Source organism: Arachis ipaensis, chromosome B8 (genome assembly GCF_059453495.1).
Source record: "Arachis ipaensis isolate K30076 ecotype BB chromosome B8, ASM5945349v1, whole genome shotgun sequence".
NCBI classification, from domain to species: Eukaryota; Viridiplantae; Streptophyta; class Magnoliopsida; order Fabales; family Fabaceae; genus Arachis; species Arachis ipaensis.
Genome location: NC_142443.1, coordinates 104,928,509 through 104,944,673, shown reverse-complemented (window position 1 = coordinate 104,944,673; position 16,165 = coordinate 104,928,509).

The following is a 16,165-nucleotide window of genomic DNA, read 5'->3' as shown; positions in this document are numbered from 1 at the left end:
TCTCCTCAAAATCAATACCTTTCTTTTGCTCAAAGCCTTTCACAACCAATCGAGCTTTGTACCTTGGCCGTGAGACATTTTCATCTGCTTTTAACTTGAACACCCATTTATTCTTGAATGCTCTCTTACCCTTCGGCAACTTCACCAATTCAAAAGTATGATTCTCATGCAAGGATTTCATTTCTTCTTGCATGGCCTTCAACCAGTCTTTCTTATGCTCATCAGACATAGCTTCCCGGTAGCTCTCTGGCTCCCCAGTCTCAGTGTTCATCACATACTCATGAGGAGAGTATTTTTGAGAAGGATGACGCTCTCTAGTAGATCTTCTCAATTCAGGCTCAACTGGTGGTTCAGGTGGAACTTCAACATCTGGCACCTCAGGTTGAGGTGTAGGTTCATCATGCAAATCATCACCATCATTATCAACTTGTACATCTCCCCCATCAACAGGAGGTCTAGTGGAAGGACCAGGTTCATCATCAACAGAGCGTCTAACAGTTACTGTTGGCTTATCTGTCTTTTCAAGATCTTCAATAGTTTGGTCTTCAAGAAAAATCACATCTCGGCTTCTAATTATCTTCTTGCTCACCGGATCCCATAATCTGTAACCAAAGTCTTCGTGACCATAACCCATGAAGATACACTGCTTTGACTTTCCATCAAGTTTAGACCTTTCATCTCTTGGAATGTGAACAAAAGCCCTGCAGCCAAACACTCGCAAGTGACTATAGGAGACATCTTTCCCTCTCCAAATTTTCTCTGGAACATCACCATTAAGTGGAACAGAAGGAGAAAGGTTGATCAAGTCTACTGCAGTCCTCATCGCTTCACCCCAAAAGGATTTAGGCAACTTTGCATGAGAGATCATACACCTGACTCTATCATTGATAGTGTGATTCATTCTCTCAGCAACTCCATTATGTTGAGGAGTCTTAGGAACCGTCTTCTCAAGCTTGATTCCATGTCCTTTACAATACTCTTCAAACGGACCCCTGTATTCACCACCATTATCTGCTCGAACACATTTCAATTTCCTTCCTGTTTCTCTTTCAACACTTGCATGAAAGTGTTTGAAGATTCCGAGCACCTGGTTTTTAGATTTCAAAACAAAAGCCCACACTTTTCGAGAATAATCATCAATAAAAGTAACAAAATATGATGCACCACCTAGTGTCTTAGCATCCATAGTGCAAACATCAGTGTGAACTAAATCTAGAATATGTGATCTCCTATGAGGTCCAGAATTATGAAATGATACTCTAGCATGCTTTCCAACAAAACAATGAGTGCAAGTATTTAAAGTTATACCTTTCACTGGAAGTGAGTGCTTCTTGGCCAAGACGCTTAGTCCTTTCTCGCTCAAGTGACCAAGACGTATGTGCCACAAATCAGAAGAGGAATCATCAGCTACATTCACATCTTCTTTGCACAACTTTGCTTGCAACCGGTAGAGAGTAGTGAGACTATTGTCTTCTCTAGCAACAATGAGAACTCCTTTGGTAATCTTGCATTTTCCACTACCAAAGGAAGTGCAATACCCTTCTTGATCCAATGCTTTCACTGAAATGAGATTGAACCGCATATCTGGCGCATGCCTAACATTCTTCAACTACAACTTGCATCCCATATTAGTTTCAAGCCACATATCACCCATACCAATGATATCACACACTCCTTTATCTCCTAATTTGATCTTGCCAAAATTTCCAGCAGTATAGGAAGTGAAAAATTCACGTTCTGGTTGTGACACTGACTAACTCAGCTCCAAAAGGAAATTGTTAGTGTTTCAAGTGTGAGGAGTGTTGAAGTTAGTCCCACATCAAAGAAAGCAAGGAAGATAACATGTGTATTCAAGTGTTACAACAATAGTAGCAACTAAAACATCAACCATGACAGCCACCATGGCAGCCATTAAACAGACATAAAATAGCAACTATGACAGCCACAATACAACCATAAAGTAGCAAATAAACTAGCAACCATGACAGCCATAAAACAGCCATAAAACAACAACCAAAACAACCATAAAATAGCAACTAAAACAAGAAAATTATAGACTAACTTACAATAAATTATGGTTCAAAGTGTTTCTTCTTTATTCTTGTCTTATATCGCTTCCATGCTCCTTGAACACCCGTCATCACCCATAGCTTTGAGGATTTTAGAAGAATGAACTTTGACTACAAAAACATCGATTTCATTATATCATATGAATAAAAAGATCATAAACATATGGCATAAACATAAAAATAAATGGAGCTTACATTAATATACTTCCATATGCGTTTTTTGATTTGCCTAGGCACAACTTTCCAATTAGTGTACATCAAGGTAATAAAATCACTATTCTTTCCCATTGTTCCAATAAAATTGGTTAATTCCTTCACTCTCTGAGGAGTTGGCCCCACGGCTACTCCACGATCAAAATTCACTTCCTCCCTTTCTTTCCAACTTCTTGCATAAATCTTTAGGCATCTTGTTTTTCCACGAGTCTTTTTAACCTTTGGAGTTTCTAAATTAAAAAATTGAGAAATAGTACAAATTAAAACAAAAAAACATCCACTATTCATATAGAAAGGGACAACCGTGAATCATATAGAAGTCTTTCCAAATTAAACAAGTATATGCATAGTTACTATTCACATAGAAAGGGAAGCCGTGAATCAAATATGGATTTGTAAAACAAATAATGATAATCGGAAAATGTAAAACAAATAGTAACAAACAAAAGGACATCACCTTCTACATGAGCATCTTCCATAACTTAGTCTGCTTCCACATCAAAATTGTCATTTTCATGTTCACCAACATAATCTTCCTCATGGGGATATAAAAATTTCCTCCATCATTTGAGAATGGCCTAGATCTATCATCCTCAGTAATTGGAACTTCAATATGCTCCTCTTCTCTTTCCAAATGAGCTTGATACTTTTTTACTAGCCTTTTTCTCTTTGAAGTTGCTCCATTTTTCATTATGTTGCTGTATAAAAATATTAAACAGACATAAAATAACATAATGAGGAGCAAATCAAGTAGTGAAACATAACAAAAATTTCCAAATTCTATATCACATAAAATAGCAAAATGAGGAGCAAATCAAGTAGTGAAACATAATCAATAATTTCACTTGATGGTAGGGGCTTCTTTAAAACAGATACATGGGTAGAGACTGAAATAAAGGCCTTCTTATTGTACAAGGACTAATTTCAACATTGATGATATATATAATAGCTAGATTTATATTTTAACTATAAAAAAGTTTATTTCAAAAGAAACACCATGAATATAGATAGAAAAAAATTGCAGGCTCGCAGAAATATTAGTTCAAAAGGCAAGATGCCTGTGATTCCAAATGATAACTTCAAAGAACTAGGACATATGCTTCAATAAATATCGAGAGCTTTAATATACGAACTACTTTAAAATCCTGCAACCGGAAAGTAACATAATCTAACAAACAAGGACCTGCAAAAAATAATCTCCAAACAATATTTGCAATATGTTTTAACTTTCAGCAAGATAAAAAAATATTGTTATTCAGTGTTTTCACCTTTCTCAATTTAAGGTGGAGAAAAACAATCAAATTCATAAAGACTATAAGAGCAACTTTGCTTAATAATGCATCACTAAATGCTACTATAAAGTATAAACAATCTAAAGTGCATGAATTCAATTCTTACTGAAAACGCTAGCATGGATTACGCAGATAACAGCAACCAAAATATCATCAAATGGATTCAGTATAACTCAACTAAATAACTGTACCTGAAAGTGAGAACTGTTAATGCAGCATCCAAACTCCAAAGCGAAAATAAGAAGCACCTGTCCAGTCTTTGCTTCCTACTCTCCAACAACCAAGATGTAGTTCTACTGTGCTAGCTGAACCTCTGGTACCTGCAGCATGGCATAACTTTCAATTAAAATATTTATTTGGCTAAGAGATTAGTCAAAACAAAGTCAACAAATTAAATAGAAGTAAAAGTTTACTTTTCATTTAATACATTTATTGACCTCTGATTAAAAATTCAGAACATATAGATGTATTTGCAAGATTAAAGAAGTGTAAACATACTACACAAAGATACCAATAACATTAAATACACCCAGCTTAACTCATCCTTTTAAAAGAATTTCAGGTTTCCACTATATTCACCATCCCCATCAACTTTAATTTCGAGTTGAGGATGCATTTAAAGGAACTCTCTTGGTATAATAAACACTCAGTTTCCACTTAAGGCAAAATAAAACAAAAGAATGTCGAGCACAAACTTCAGAATGTCCAAGTTAGAAAATGATGTGTTAATGAATGGTAACAATTGAATAATTTAATAGCATAATCTTAAAACATGAACAAGAAAGGATGCATATCTTGTTTATCAAAACTAACCAAACACAATATCACTCCATGCTAATAAAGACATAAAACTACTACACATCCTAAAAGTCATTTCACACAGATTTTCCTATCATACTTTTTATTTTGTTTCCTTGCTAATTGCTAAATAACACCATCCAAAGGGCATGAACGTGGATTTCTTAGGATCGGAGGTACAACCAAGAAATAGCTAGATGTCCAGGGCCAAGAAGAAAAATGTTTACCTGTGATGTGTTCACATATAGCTTTGGCCCCATGAAGGTAAACTGTAAAGAGGAACGAGAAATTAATAAATTCAAGTTAATGAATCAATAAGAGTTCAATTTTTAGGCTTGGATGATGCATCATCATATCTATCATCAAAAACTTGCCTGGCTTGAGCTTGTGTGCTGTAGCTATTAATTAACAACATATAAAGATAGCAATAATCAATTGAAATTAGTAGTGATCATCACATCACACCAATAATAATCATGGGCTCATCTTCACCTTCTTCTGTTTTCCCCTACCGTACTTGCCGGACACTACTTTTGCCTACAAAACCCTTAGAATCTATGGAAACCATGCTTCTGCAGTTTTCTATCTATTAATTAAAATAACAATGCTTCTGCATCATATCTATCATCAAATACAGCTTCTCCTAATTTGCGAGTACAAAGATCAAATCCATATTAGTTTTTTTTTTCCCAATGGGCACCACTACAGAGACACTAGTTGGAATCGATTGAAGAATTAAATTAAACGGAAGAGAAAATCAAATAGGTAAAACAGAGAGCGCAAGAAGGAAACGAATTACTTGGTGAGCTACGACGGCAGAAGCATTGATTCGATTGGAGAGAGTGATGATGTGAGTTGCCTACTCTAGTGCCGATGCCAGTTGCGAAAAGGGGGAGGCGAGACAGGGGAAGAAGAGGAAGAACGAGAGGGGTTTCTCGAAGGTGACCGCGTATGTGGAGCCGAGACAGGAGAAGGAGAAGCCATGGAGCAGCGTGTGTGGAAACGATGACCGCGAAGGAGAGCACCGCGCTGACACCCCTGGAAGAGAGAATCGCGCCAATGCCCCTGGAGGAGAGCACCGCAACGCGCCAATGCCTATGAAAGGGAGCACCGTGCCGTCACCGACAGCACCGCGAAGGAGACCAGAAGTTGTACGCGAACGAGACCTCCTGCTGCCATTTGTGTCGCCTTTTGGGTTGATTAGGAAAGTTAGGGCTTATAGTGGGTGCTGGGTAGTGATGAACATGCTGAAGCAATAGTTGAAATGATCTAAGGAAACTAAAGGTCTTTTCTTTATTTTTTCTAAGTGTTATTTGATTGGAAAGTAATTATTGGGGGGAATATGATGAAAAGTTTCCCTCTAAAATTTTTAGCTATGAATGATTTTAGGTAACATTTTATAAAAGTTATTTATTTAATTTTTTTGATAACTCTTATAAAATGTTGTATTTTTATTTAAAAATGTTGCCTTAAATATTTTATATTGTAATATTTTTTAAATGTTGCTTTAGATATTAAAGACAACAATTTTTGTGGGTGACCAAAAAATTTGTTATCTTTGCCTTACTCAAAAGCAACTCTTAAAAAATGTTGTATTTTTCTATTTAAGGCAACTTTTATTAAATGTTGCTTCGAATAAGGGTTACCTTAGGCCAAAAATGTTGTAGTGTGCCGCAAGAAAATGCAGATGAAACTGCCATAAGAAAGCACAGACGAAACGCAGACGGAATTGCCACAAAGGAACACAGAAAAAACTGCCACGAGGGAACGCAGACGGAACTGCCACAAGAAAAGGTGAAAACTATATGATTTCTCCATGAGAATAGGTAAGCAGCGGATAACAATGGTGTTTAATTCATTCGACTCGGAAAGACACAAGACGGAGAGGATAAGCTAGTCGGTGAGGTGAAAAAGCATAAGAAAAGTGACAAAAGACAAGGAAAATTGGCATAGAGAAAAAATGTGAAAAAAAAAAAAAACACGGTGATCTCACTAGAAGAAAAATAACCTATCTTCTTCAAGGAGGATACCATGGCTCTGATACCATGTTAAAAACAAGAAAGTAATTTGAAGAAAGTGTTTTATGTATTATTCAAGTTGTATAGAATGACACAATGTAAAAGAGTATTTATAGGTGTTAAGAGAATCGAAATAATAAAAACGTAATATCATATAATAAATATCCAAATATATTAAATAATTCTAATATATGTTAATTGATTCTAATATATTCCAACAATTTCAAGATCCAACTCAAATTTGAAAAAGCGGGGGAAGGGGGAAGGGCATTTTTAAGGGTGTAAACAAAAATAAGAAAAAAGAAACTATTAAAAAAAGTTAAGTTAGTTTTGGAAAAGATTGGCTAAAATGCAAAATCACTTCCGTTGTGAATGTAGTGCAGCATGTAGTATATATAAGTTCAGCTAGCTTATAATTGTAAATGATGATTCTGATTTTCAATTAAACATAAGTCTAGTAATTCATTTTAATTCATTCTTCCTTTCTTTTTTTTTTCTATTCTCTCTTTATTTATCATACTCTAATAGTTCAAAATCTCACACACAACCATAATGATTTTTTCAATCCATAACTTAGTTTACTTATAATGCAAGCAAGTGATAATTCCTTTAATATTAGTTAATACTTTAGGTTAATATTTTTTTATATTATTAGAATTTAAATTTTAAAAATTTAAGATTTAGAATTTAATATAAAAATATATTTATTGATCAAAGATTGATAAAAAATAATAAATTGTATTAATCATATACCGTTACTTTTATATTCAACTTATGGGACATGTTCAACCAAGTTTTACTTTTTTTTTTCAAGTTTTTTTTTTTGTTTTAAATGTTTGGAGATATAAATTGTAATTTAACAAATTAAATTAGGAATATATGCATGAAAGGAAAATCTTCGTTTTGACGAAAGTGATGATGAGGCTATAAGAGTATATGAACTCTCAAATGCTTTAAAAAAAAATAAATAAAATAATACAAGGTCCCCACTCACATCTCATAAAAAATCTCCACGTGGCAATATCCATAGGCATTGACGTTTACGTCCTCAAATATTTTTTTTGAAAGATACGTCCTCAAATATTACCAACCACATGCACACTAAAGTAAGGTTCCATATTACGTTGGTCTTTTGTGGTTTCTCATCGTGGTAACAACCCAATTCCGTTGTTAATTTTTGACTTCATATATGTGTCTCAAATTTGAACGCCATTTTGTGTCAAAAACATTTATTTATATGCGTGGAAGAATCCAAGAACAGAAATTGCACATTCATGTGTATTTATAGAAGTACACAAAAAGAACATGGTTACCTTCTCAATAATTGTATATAAGCCAAGGCAGTGAGAATCGAACCGATCAATGAACCAGTGAAGTGACTGATTCACTGGTTTAGTGATTTGGTTGGAATTCAATTGGAGTTTAATCGGTTTATAATTAAATATTAAATAAAATTATTAAAAATTAAATATATAATTTTAAATATTTAAAAAATATCATCAATCATCAATAAAATTATTTCAAAAAATTTAACAAAACACTATCAACTATCATCCATCAAAATTTAACAAAATTATTCACCACAAGTTTCATACTAATTGGACCAAGACAAACCACAAACATTTTAGTCCATGCCAACAACGTTCCAAGCAGGTACTTCATGGTCGCAAGGGTCTTCATGGATGCTCCAATTTCAGTTGACAACAAAACCACCACAACTACATTCCAATACAAAGGCATCTCAAACATTGTGATCCCTTCTCTTCCTCAAATTCCTGCTAGAAATGACTCAGCTTTTACACTGAGTCTCAACGAAAAATTCAGAAGCCTAAACTCTTATCAATACCTAGCTCTTGTTCCTCACAAAGTTGATAAAAACCCCTTCTACACTATTAGTATTAGTTTAGGCATGAATCCTTGCCTTATGTGTGTTAATGGAACAACACTAGTTACTTTATTGAACAATGTCTAATTTGTGATGCCACAAATTGCACTTCTTCAAGTTTACTATTTAAACCTCAAGTGCATTTTCAAAACTGCTTTTCTTGATAGGCCTTCAAAACCTTTCAACTATATAAGTGCGCTGCTAACGGCAAATCTTGCCGCTGAGGACACGGCTTAGATTTCAAATTTCAGTAACTCAGTAAAATTAACAAAATAAGCAACCATAAATTGAAGCAGACATATATTTGAATCATTAAAAAATAAAAACTCAAAATCATGGAAATTAACAAAAGAAAAAAGATGAAGCAAAGCTACCGACGATAGAGGAACCAAATTGAATCATTAAAAAACAGAGACTCAAAATCATAGAAATTAACAAAAGAAAAAAGTTGAAGCAAAGCTACCGATGATAGCGGAACCAAACTGACGTCGACGGAGGAACGAAACAGGCGACGAGGAAGGAACGAAACTCAACTACCGGCAAGGAATCCAACCGACCGCGCTTCGATTTGCAAGTCCACGACGATGAAGATGAAGACAATGTAGAGAAGACGGCCATGAGCGTCGACCTACATGTCCAAAGACAACAACGTGGAGGAGAAGATGATGGATGGCTAAGAGCTTCAAGCTGACCCTCTGTCTGTCACTGCCGGCAGTGAAGCACCCTCTGGCTGACGACAAGAGTTTGGCGATGGCGGAAGCAGTGGCTACTGTTGCTACTGGTTGAGAGAGAGAGAGAGAGAGAGAGAGAGAGAGAGAGAGAGAGAGAGAGAGAGCCGTAATGGGTTAGGATTTTTTGTGAGAGAAGGGGGCAACCGGAAAAATACTATTTATATGATCCATATTCTTTTTTTTTAATTATAATTTTAAAAGCCGTTAAAAAACCAGTCAGTTCTACCGGTTCGTCAATTTACTACCAGTTTAATCGATATTTTTACCGATTTTTTATCAGGCGATTTTTCACATTAACCGGATCGGTTAAAAGATCGATTCCTAATTAATTCAATTGAACCGGCCAGTCCAGTTCGATTTTCAGAATACTACCGCATAAAAATAGATAAATAAATAATATTATGAGACGTGGATTCATACTTAGCCGTTTTTTAATCACCATGTATTAAGGGAGATAACCTGAATAATTATTGAAAAAGTATAGGCTTAATTATCGATCGAATAGACTATACTTTTAAGTTAAAAGTTTTCTTTAGGTTTAATGATTAATTACATCAAGTATCATTTTAAATAGAATTAGATTTTTTTTTTCTATAAAAATTAATTTCTATCGATCGAATTGCTGTATTAAAGTACCTATATTAAAAGTATTTATAATAAATTTTGAAAGCTTGGAAATCAATAAATTAAGTTATAATCTAACATCAACTCATATTCATATCTATTTTGCATTTTTATATTATCATCAATTTTTATGTAAAAAAAAAAATATCAAATAATTTTTTATTAATATAAATTATATATATATATATATTCTCTAATGAAACAGTGAATTTTATAAAAAAAAATTATTCCGATATATAAAAGACTAATTAACAGATAGGTAAGATTTACTTAAACTACATTGATATTGTGATATACTCTGACATCAACTTATAATAAAAGGAGATCAGATAACAATATCATGAGTCTCACGTTAAGCAAACAAGCAAAGAGAGCCTAATATAATGGGGTATAAAAATAATTAACAAAGCTCTCTCATCCAATATTTTTTATGAAAAATGATAGTTCAGATGATGGTGATGAGATAATTGTGAAACAGAAATTTGAAGTTGGATTGCTTTATTTTGTGGAATTGAAGATGCTAAAAGTTATATTCTTTGTAAAAGGCCATGCACGCTTAGGGAAAAGAACATGCATACAAATGTATACTCATGATCACTTCCATGTCTTCTTTTAGAATCTGATCTCATTTTTTTCCGGGTACATTTTTCTTTTATTCGAATTATTTTAGTGCCAACTTGGTGAAAAATGCACAAGTAATTAAACGCTAGTATTGCATGTATTCAATGCGTCATAAATAGAGAAATTAAATAGAATGAATTTCTTTCATAGTATTGATATGCATAATTTTTTTTTTTGTTTTTTTTGGTGAGCAGTATGCATATATTTTTTTCATACTAGAAATTAATAATTTAGGAGAGGAACATACACTAACAACGGACAAAGATCACATCAACACGTTAATTTGGAATTTAAAAATGCTTTGTGAATAAAAAAACAGACACATATATTTGTGTAAAATATATATGATGTTTAATTAATTTTTAATATATATTTATATTTCAATTTATATTATATTATTTTATATGAATATAATTAATTTGGTGGCTGTTTATTCATGTGCAAGTAGCATAATTATTTTGATTTTTTATTAAACACTGTCACATGGCATATATCAATAGTTAATAATACGTATTATGTAGTGGTATCAAAGTGGGTAGTCTTTCGTGCCCTACATCACAAGGCCTAGAGTAAAATAGGGTTGGCTGACCTAATTTGTAAGAACGGAAGTAATTAATTGATTAATTAACGTAAAATAATAATAAATTAATTGCTCAAAAATAGGTAAAATTTAAAAATCTTAATTTTAAAATTTGGAAGTGATATTTGGATTTAATAGAACTTTTTTAGTTGGAAAATATAATTTTTTACAAAAAATTGTGTAAAAATGCGTACCGGTAAATTAGCTGGCAGTATCGACTTAAGTCTGTCTAGTACTGCGTAAGAGTAATAAAATCTATAGAAAAACTTAGAAAAATAATTAAAGTTGAAAACCGGACGCTAATTCTAAAGGTTTGGCCTAAAATTAGGCCAAATGAGCCAAAAATGCTAATGGATTGGACTGGGCCCAAGACCGATATATAAATACTCTTATTAAAGGCTATTTCAGCCACTCCATACTTCATAACTCAACACACACAGCAGCTGGAAGAATTAGAGAAGAAAGAAAGAAAATACTATTCACAATCACATTCATTTGACTATATTTCGAGTTACGGTACTGCAATTCGCATGCCGTTTGTGGCCACGCGAAGCTTTTGCTGATCCCGTTAGTTCTAACAACCCTCTGCTAGTAAGATTTCAAATTTTTTTCTCCATTCTTCAGCCCTATGAATATTGAAAATTTTGGCTATAGTTGTTGAGTAATTTTTATGATTTTGGGGATTTAGGTACACTTTAACCCTTAATTTCTATTAGGTTTTTTCCCAATCAACGTTGGATAAGGTAAGAATATTCAAAATCCTTGTGGTATAGTATATTATGAATTCTAGGTATTGATATTAGTGATATTGGTATGTATAGCTTGATATTTGGTGATTTGGGAGTGGTGTTGGTGATTGCAAAGCTTGTTGGAAATCAAATTTGGTGTTTTATGCATATTGAAAATTGTCCAATGTTTGGTTTCATTTTTCTCTACGTAATATGTGATGTTTCGTGAACCTTAGACTAGTTGACCTTAGGATAGGATTGAATTGATTAAATGATCGATTGGATTATGTGTGTGATATGAAAATTGTGATGAAGTTGTATGAGTTGCATGTGGTTGGATGTGAGGAAGATAATTATGATAAGATGATTGTTAATGATTAATAATGAATTATGATGCTTGTCGATGTTGATGAATATTGAGGATGATAAATTGGTGTTAGTGTTATGGATTATTGAGATTTGAGATTTATAAATGGAAATTGTTGGATGGAATTGATGAAATTATATGTTGGTAGGTTGTGGAATGATTGAAAAGTATATGAGCATAATTTAGGTACATTGGGACTGTTTTGGATGTAAAACAATTGGTTTTGAATTGAAAGTTTTGGTAAAATTTGAGGTTTAAAGGTTTTTAGTAAAAATAGATTTTTGACTAACTTTAGAGGATTATAATTTGAGTATTGAGTTTTGGATTTGAATGAAATTAGTTTCAAATTAAAGAGATTTTAAAGAGATTTAAAATGGTACCGACTTTGTGGAAATTAGAATTTTGTAGAGAAAATTATGAATATTGGAAGTTGGGATAAAAAATCTGAATTTTATGATGTTGCGGAAAATTTGAAGTTCTGGTTTGTGTGTCCACGCCCACAGTTGTGTCTATGCACAGAACAAAATGGGTGTTATGACTCGTGCGTACGCACGAGGGGGTGTGTGCATGCACACCCTGGACAAGTTGCAAGTTGTGCGTACGCACAAGCCGGGAAGAGTCCTCTGTTGTGTACGTAAGCATACCCCCATGCGTTCGCACAAGCCCTGCTTTTCAATCAAAACTTTGTTTTTAACCGTATTACCTTCCCAGCAAGCTTGTAAACTTCGGTAATGCTTGTTTAAGATTAAACTAGTAATTAGGCATGATGTAAAGTTTATCGTCGGTTTTTACAAAATAATTCCGTTGCAAGTATAGTCCAAACCAATAAACAACCTTCAATCAAAGTTTAATTTGGTTGTCACAAGTTCAACCCAAAAAAAATAACCGAGAGTATTAGTCCCGGGTCGTTCTCTCTAGGAAATACAATCGAGTGCTGATAAATTCCAATTTTGTGGTTTATCTTGTGCTTAATTTAGGGGATTTTATCAACTTATCTCATATTTATTCAATGAAATAGCATGCTTTTGTAATTCTCCTTAAATTTGTACTTAAGAGTGAAAACGTACTTTTTAGACGTTAAAATTGCTAATTTTAATTCACTTTAATTCCATTCGATGCCTTGATATGTTTGTTGAGTGATTTCAGATTCATAAGGCAAGTATTGGATGGAAGAAGTGAAGAGAAAAGCATGCAAAGTGGAGAATTCATGAAGAAATGAGCATTTGGAGAATTCAAGGCCAAGCGAATGCGTCATCCACGCATACACGTGAGAAGGACATTCATGGCCATGCGCACGTGTCATCCACGCGTACGCGTGAGGAGGAAATTTGCCAGGGACGCGCACGCGTCGACCATGTGCACGCGTGACGCTGATCACGTGACCTCATTAAAGTGAATACGCTGGGGGCAATTTCTGAGCTTTCCAAGCCCAAATCCAACTCGTTTCTGGGGCTATTTCATGCAGAATTCAAGATGGTCAAGGGGGAGCAATTAGTTAGTGTAGGAAGCATGCCTTAGGTTAGTTCTAGAGAGAGAAGCTCCCTCTTCTCTCTAGAAATTAGGGTTCTTAGTTTAATTTCTTTCTAGATTTAGGTTTTGATTCTTGTTTTCAATTAGTTTTTCTTACCATTTCTTGTTATTACATATTTTCTCTCTTTGTTCCTTTTGTTAATTTCTCTTTTATGTCATTTGTATGTTTATGAGCACTCTTATTAATTTTATTTTCCTTTAATGCAATTTGATGTTTTATATTCTTTTTATGATTAATTGATTTGTCATTGTTAATTTCTTGCATTGGGTAGTTATAGAATTTATATTCTTGCAATTTTACCATGCTTTCCTTTTATGCCTTCCATGTATTTGACAAAATGCTTGGTTGGATGTTAGAGTAAATTTTTTAGCATTCTAGGCTTGAAAAGAGAAATTAGGCAATCTCGAGTCATTAATACCCAACTCATGTTGGTGATCTAGAGCTGTTAGTTAATATTATTTTCATTGACTCTAATCTCTTGCTAATTCAATTAGTAAGTTGATTAGGAGTTTTGGATTGAGATTAACTAGTCCTAATTGACTTTCTCTCAATGTGAAGATAACATTATACCTTCTTCCTATATTGGAGATGACTAAATAGGATTAGCTCTTGTTAAGTATTGTATTATAATTAATGACTAGGATAGAAAGCCTACATTCTCAATCCTTGCAATGAATGTCACTCTTTAATATTTGCTTCTTTAGTTGTTTGCTTTACTTTTGTTGCCTTTTTAATTTCTTATTTTATCAACCCAACCTCCCATGATACTCATAACCTATAATTGAGCACTCGATTGTAATTCCTAGGGAGAATGACCCAAGACTAATACTCACAGTTATCTTTATTGGGTTGGACTTGTGAGAACCAAAAATTAAACTTTGATTGAGCATTACCTGTTGGTTTGGAACTATACCTGCAATGAAGTTATTTCCTCTAATCGAGAAAAAATTCTAAGCCGATGGGATTCGCTCTTTAAAGTGCTCAATAATTGGTATTGAGATTCACGGGAGTTGGGTTGATAAAACAATAAATTAAAAAGGCAAGAATTTAAATGACAATAAAAGTAAATAAAACAATTAAAGATAACAAATACTAAAAAGAGACATTCATGGCAAGGATTGAGAATCAAGGTTTTCTATCCTAGTTATTAATCATAACACAATAATTAACAAGAGCTAATCTTATTTCGTTATCTCCAACATTAGGAGAAAGTCAAATAAGCCTAGTTAATCCCAATCCATAAGTAATGTTAATGGATACAAGACCAACTAATCACTTTAGATTACCAACATAAGTTGGGTATTAATAACTCAAGATAACCTAATTTATCTTTCCAAGCCAAGAATGCTCAAAAACTACTGTAAACCTAACCCAAGCATTTTGTCAAACACTTGGAAGGCATAAAAAGAAAGCATAGTAAATAGCAAGAAAAAAATAAATTCTACAACTACCCAATGTAAGAAATTAACAATAACAACTCAAACAAGAATTAAAAGAATATAAAACATAAAGTTGCATTAAAGAAAATTGAAATCAACAAGAGCGTTCATAAACTAAAAAGTGGCTCAAATAAGAAATTTACAAGAAGAAATAGGAGAACAAAAATGTAATAACAAGAAATTGCAAGGAAAACTAAATGAAAACAAGAAATAAAACTTAAATCTAAGAGAGTTTGACCTAATTCTACCCTAATTTTAGAGAGAAGAGGGAGCTTCTCTCTCTAGAAAACTACCCTAAAAATGTTGCTAAGCTAATCTAATTGCTCCCCCCTTGTTCCCTCTTGAATTCTGCATCAAATAGCTTCAGAAATGAGTTAGATTTGGGCCAGGATGGCTCAGAAATCGCCCCCAGTGTATTCACTTTAATGAGGTCACGTGACCAACGTGACGCGTGCGTGTGGGTGACGCTTTGAAAATGTCCTTCCCACGCGTACGTGTGGGCCACGTATACGTGTCACCATGAATTCTGCAAATCCTCATTTCTTCATGAACTCTCTACTTTGTACGCTTTTCTCTTTACTTCTTCCATCCAATCCTTGTATCATAAGTCTGGAATCACTCAACAAACATATCAAGGCATCGAATGGAATTAAAGTGAACTAAATTTAGCAATTTAAATGCCCAAAAAGCATGTTTTTAACTCTTAAGCACAAATTAGGAGAATTTCATAAAACATGCTATTTCATAGAATAAATGTGAGATAAGTTGATAAAATCCCTAAATTTAACACAAGATAAATCACAAAATTGGGGTTTATCAAACCTCTCCACACTTAAACTAAGCATGTCCTCATGCTAAACCAAGAAAGATAAGAAAGGGTATCAACATTTATTCAATGCAAGTAAACTATCTATATGCAATCTATCTACATGCATGCAATTACATTGTCAAAATAAATCAATTTCCAAGAAAATATATATAACATGAGGGCTAAAGCAATCACAATCAAATCAAATCCACAATTGAATTGAGTTATTGAAAAGAATTTAACAACTTGCAAGAAAAGAGATAATCAAAGGTGAAAACATAAAATTGAGCAATCGAACCTTCACCGGAAGTGTATCCGCTCTATTCACTCAAGTATATAAGGTTGATTCACTTAATTCTCTTCTAATCATGCTTTCTAAGATTTGTTTTTCATCTAACAATCAACAATTATTCAATGCATGCATACAAATATCATGAGGACTTTTCATAAGGTTGTAATGA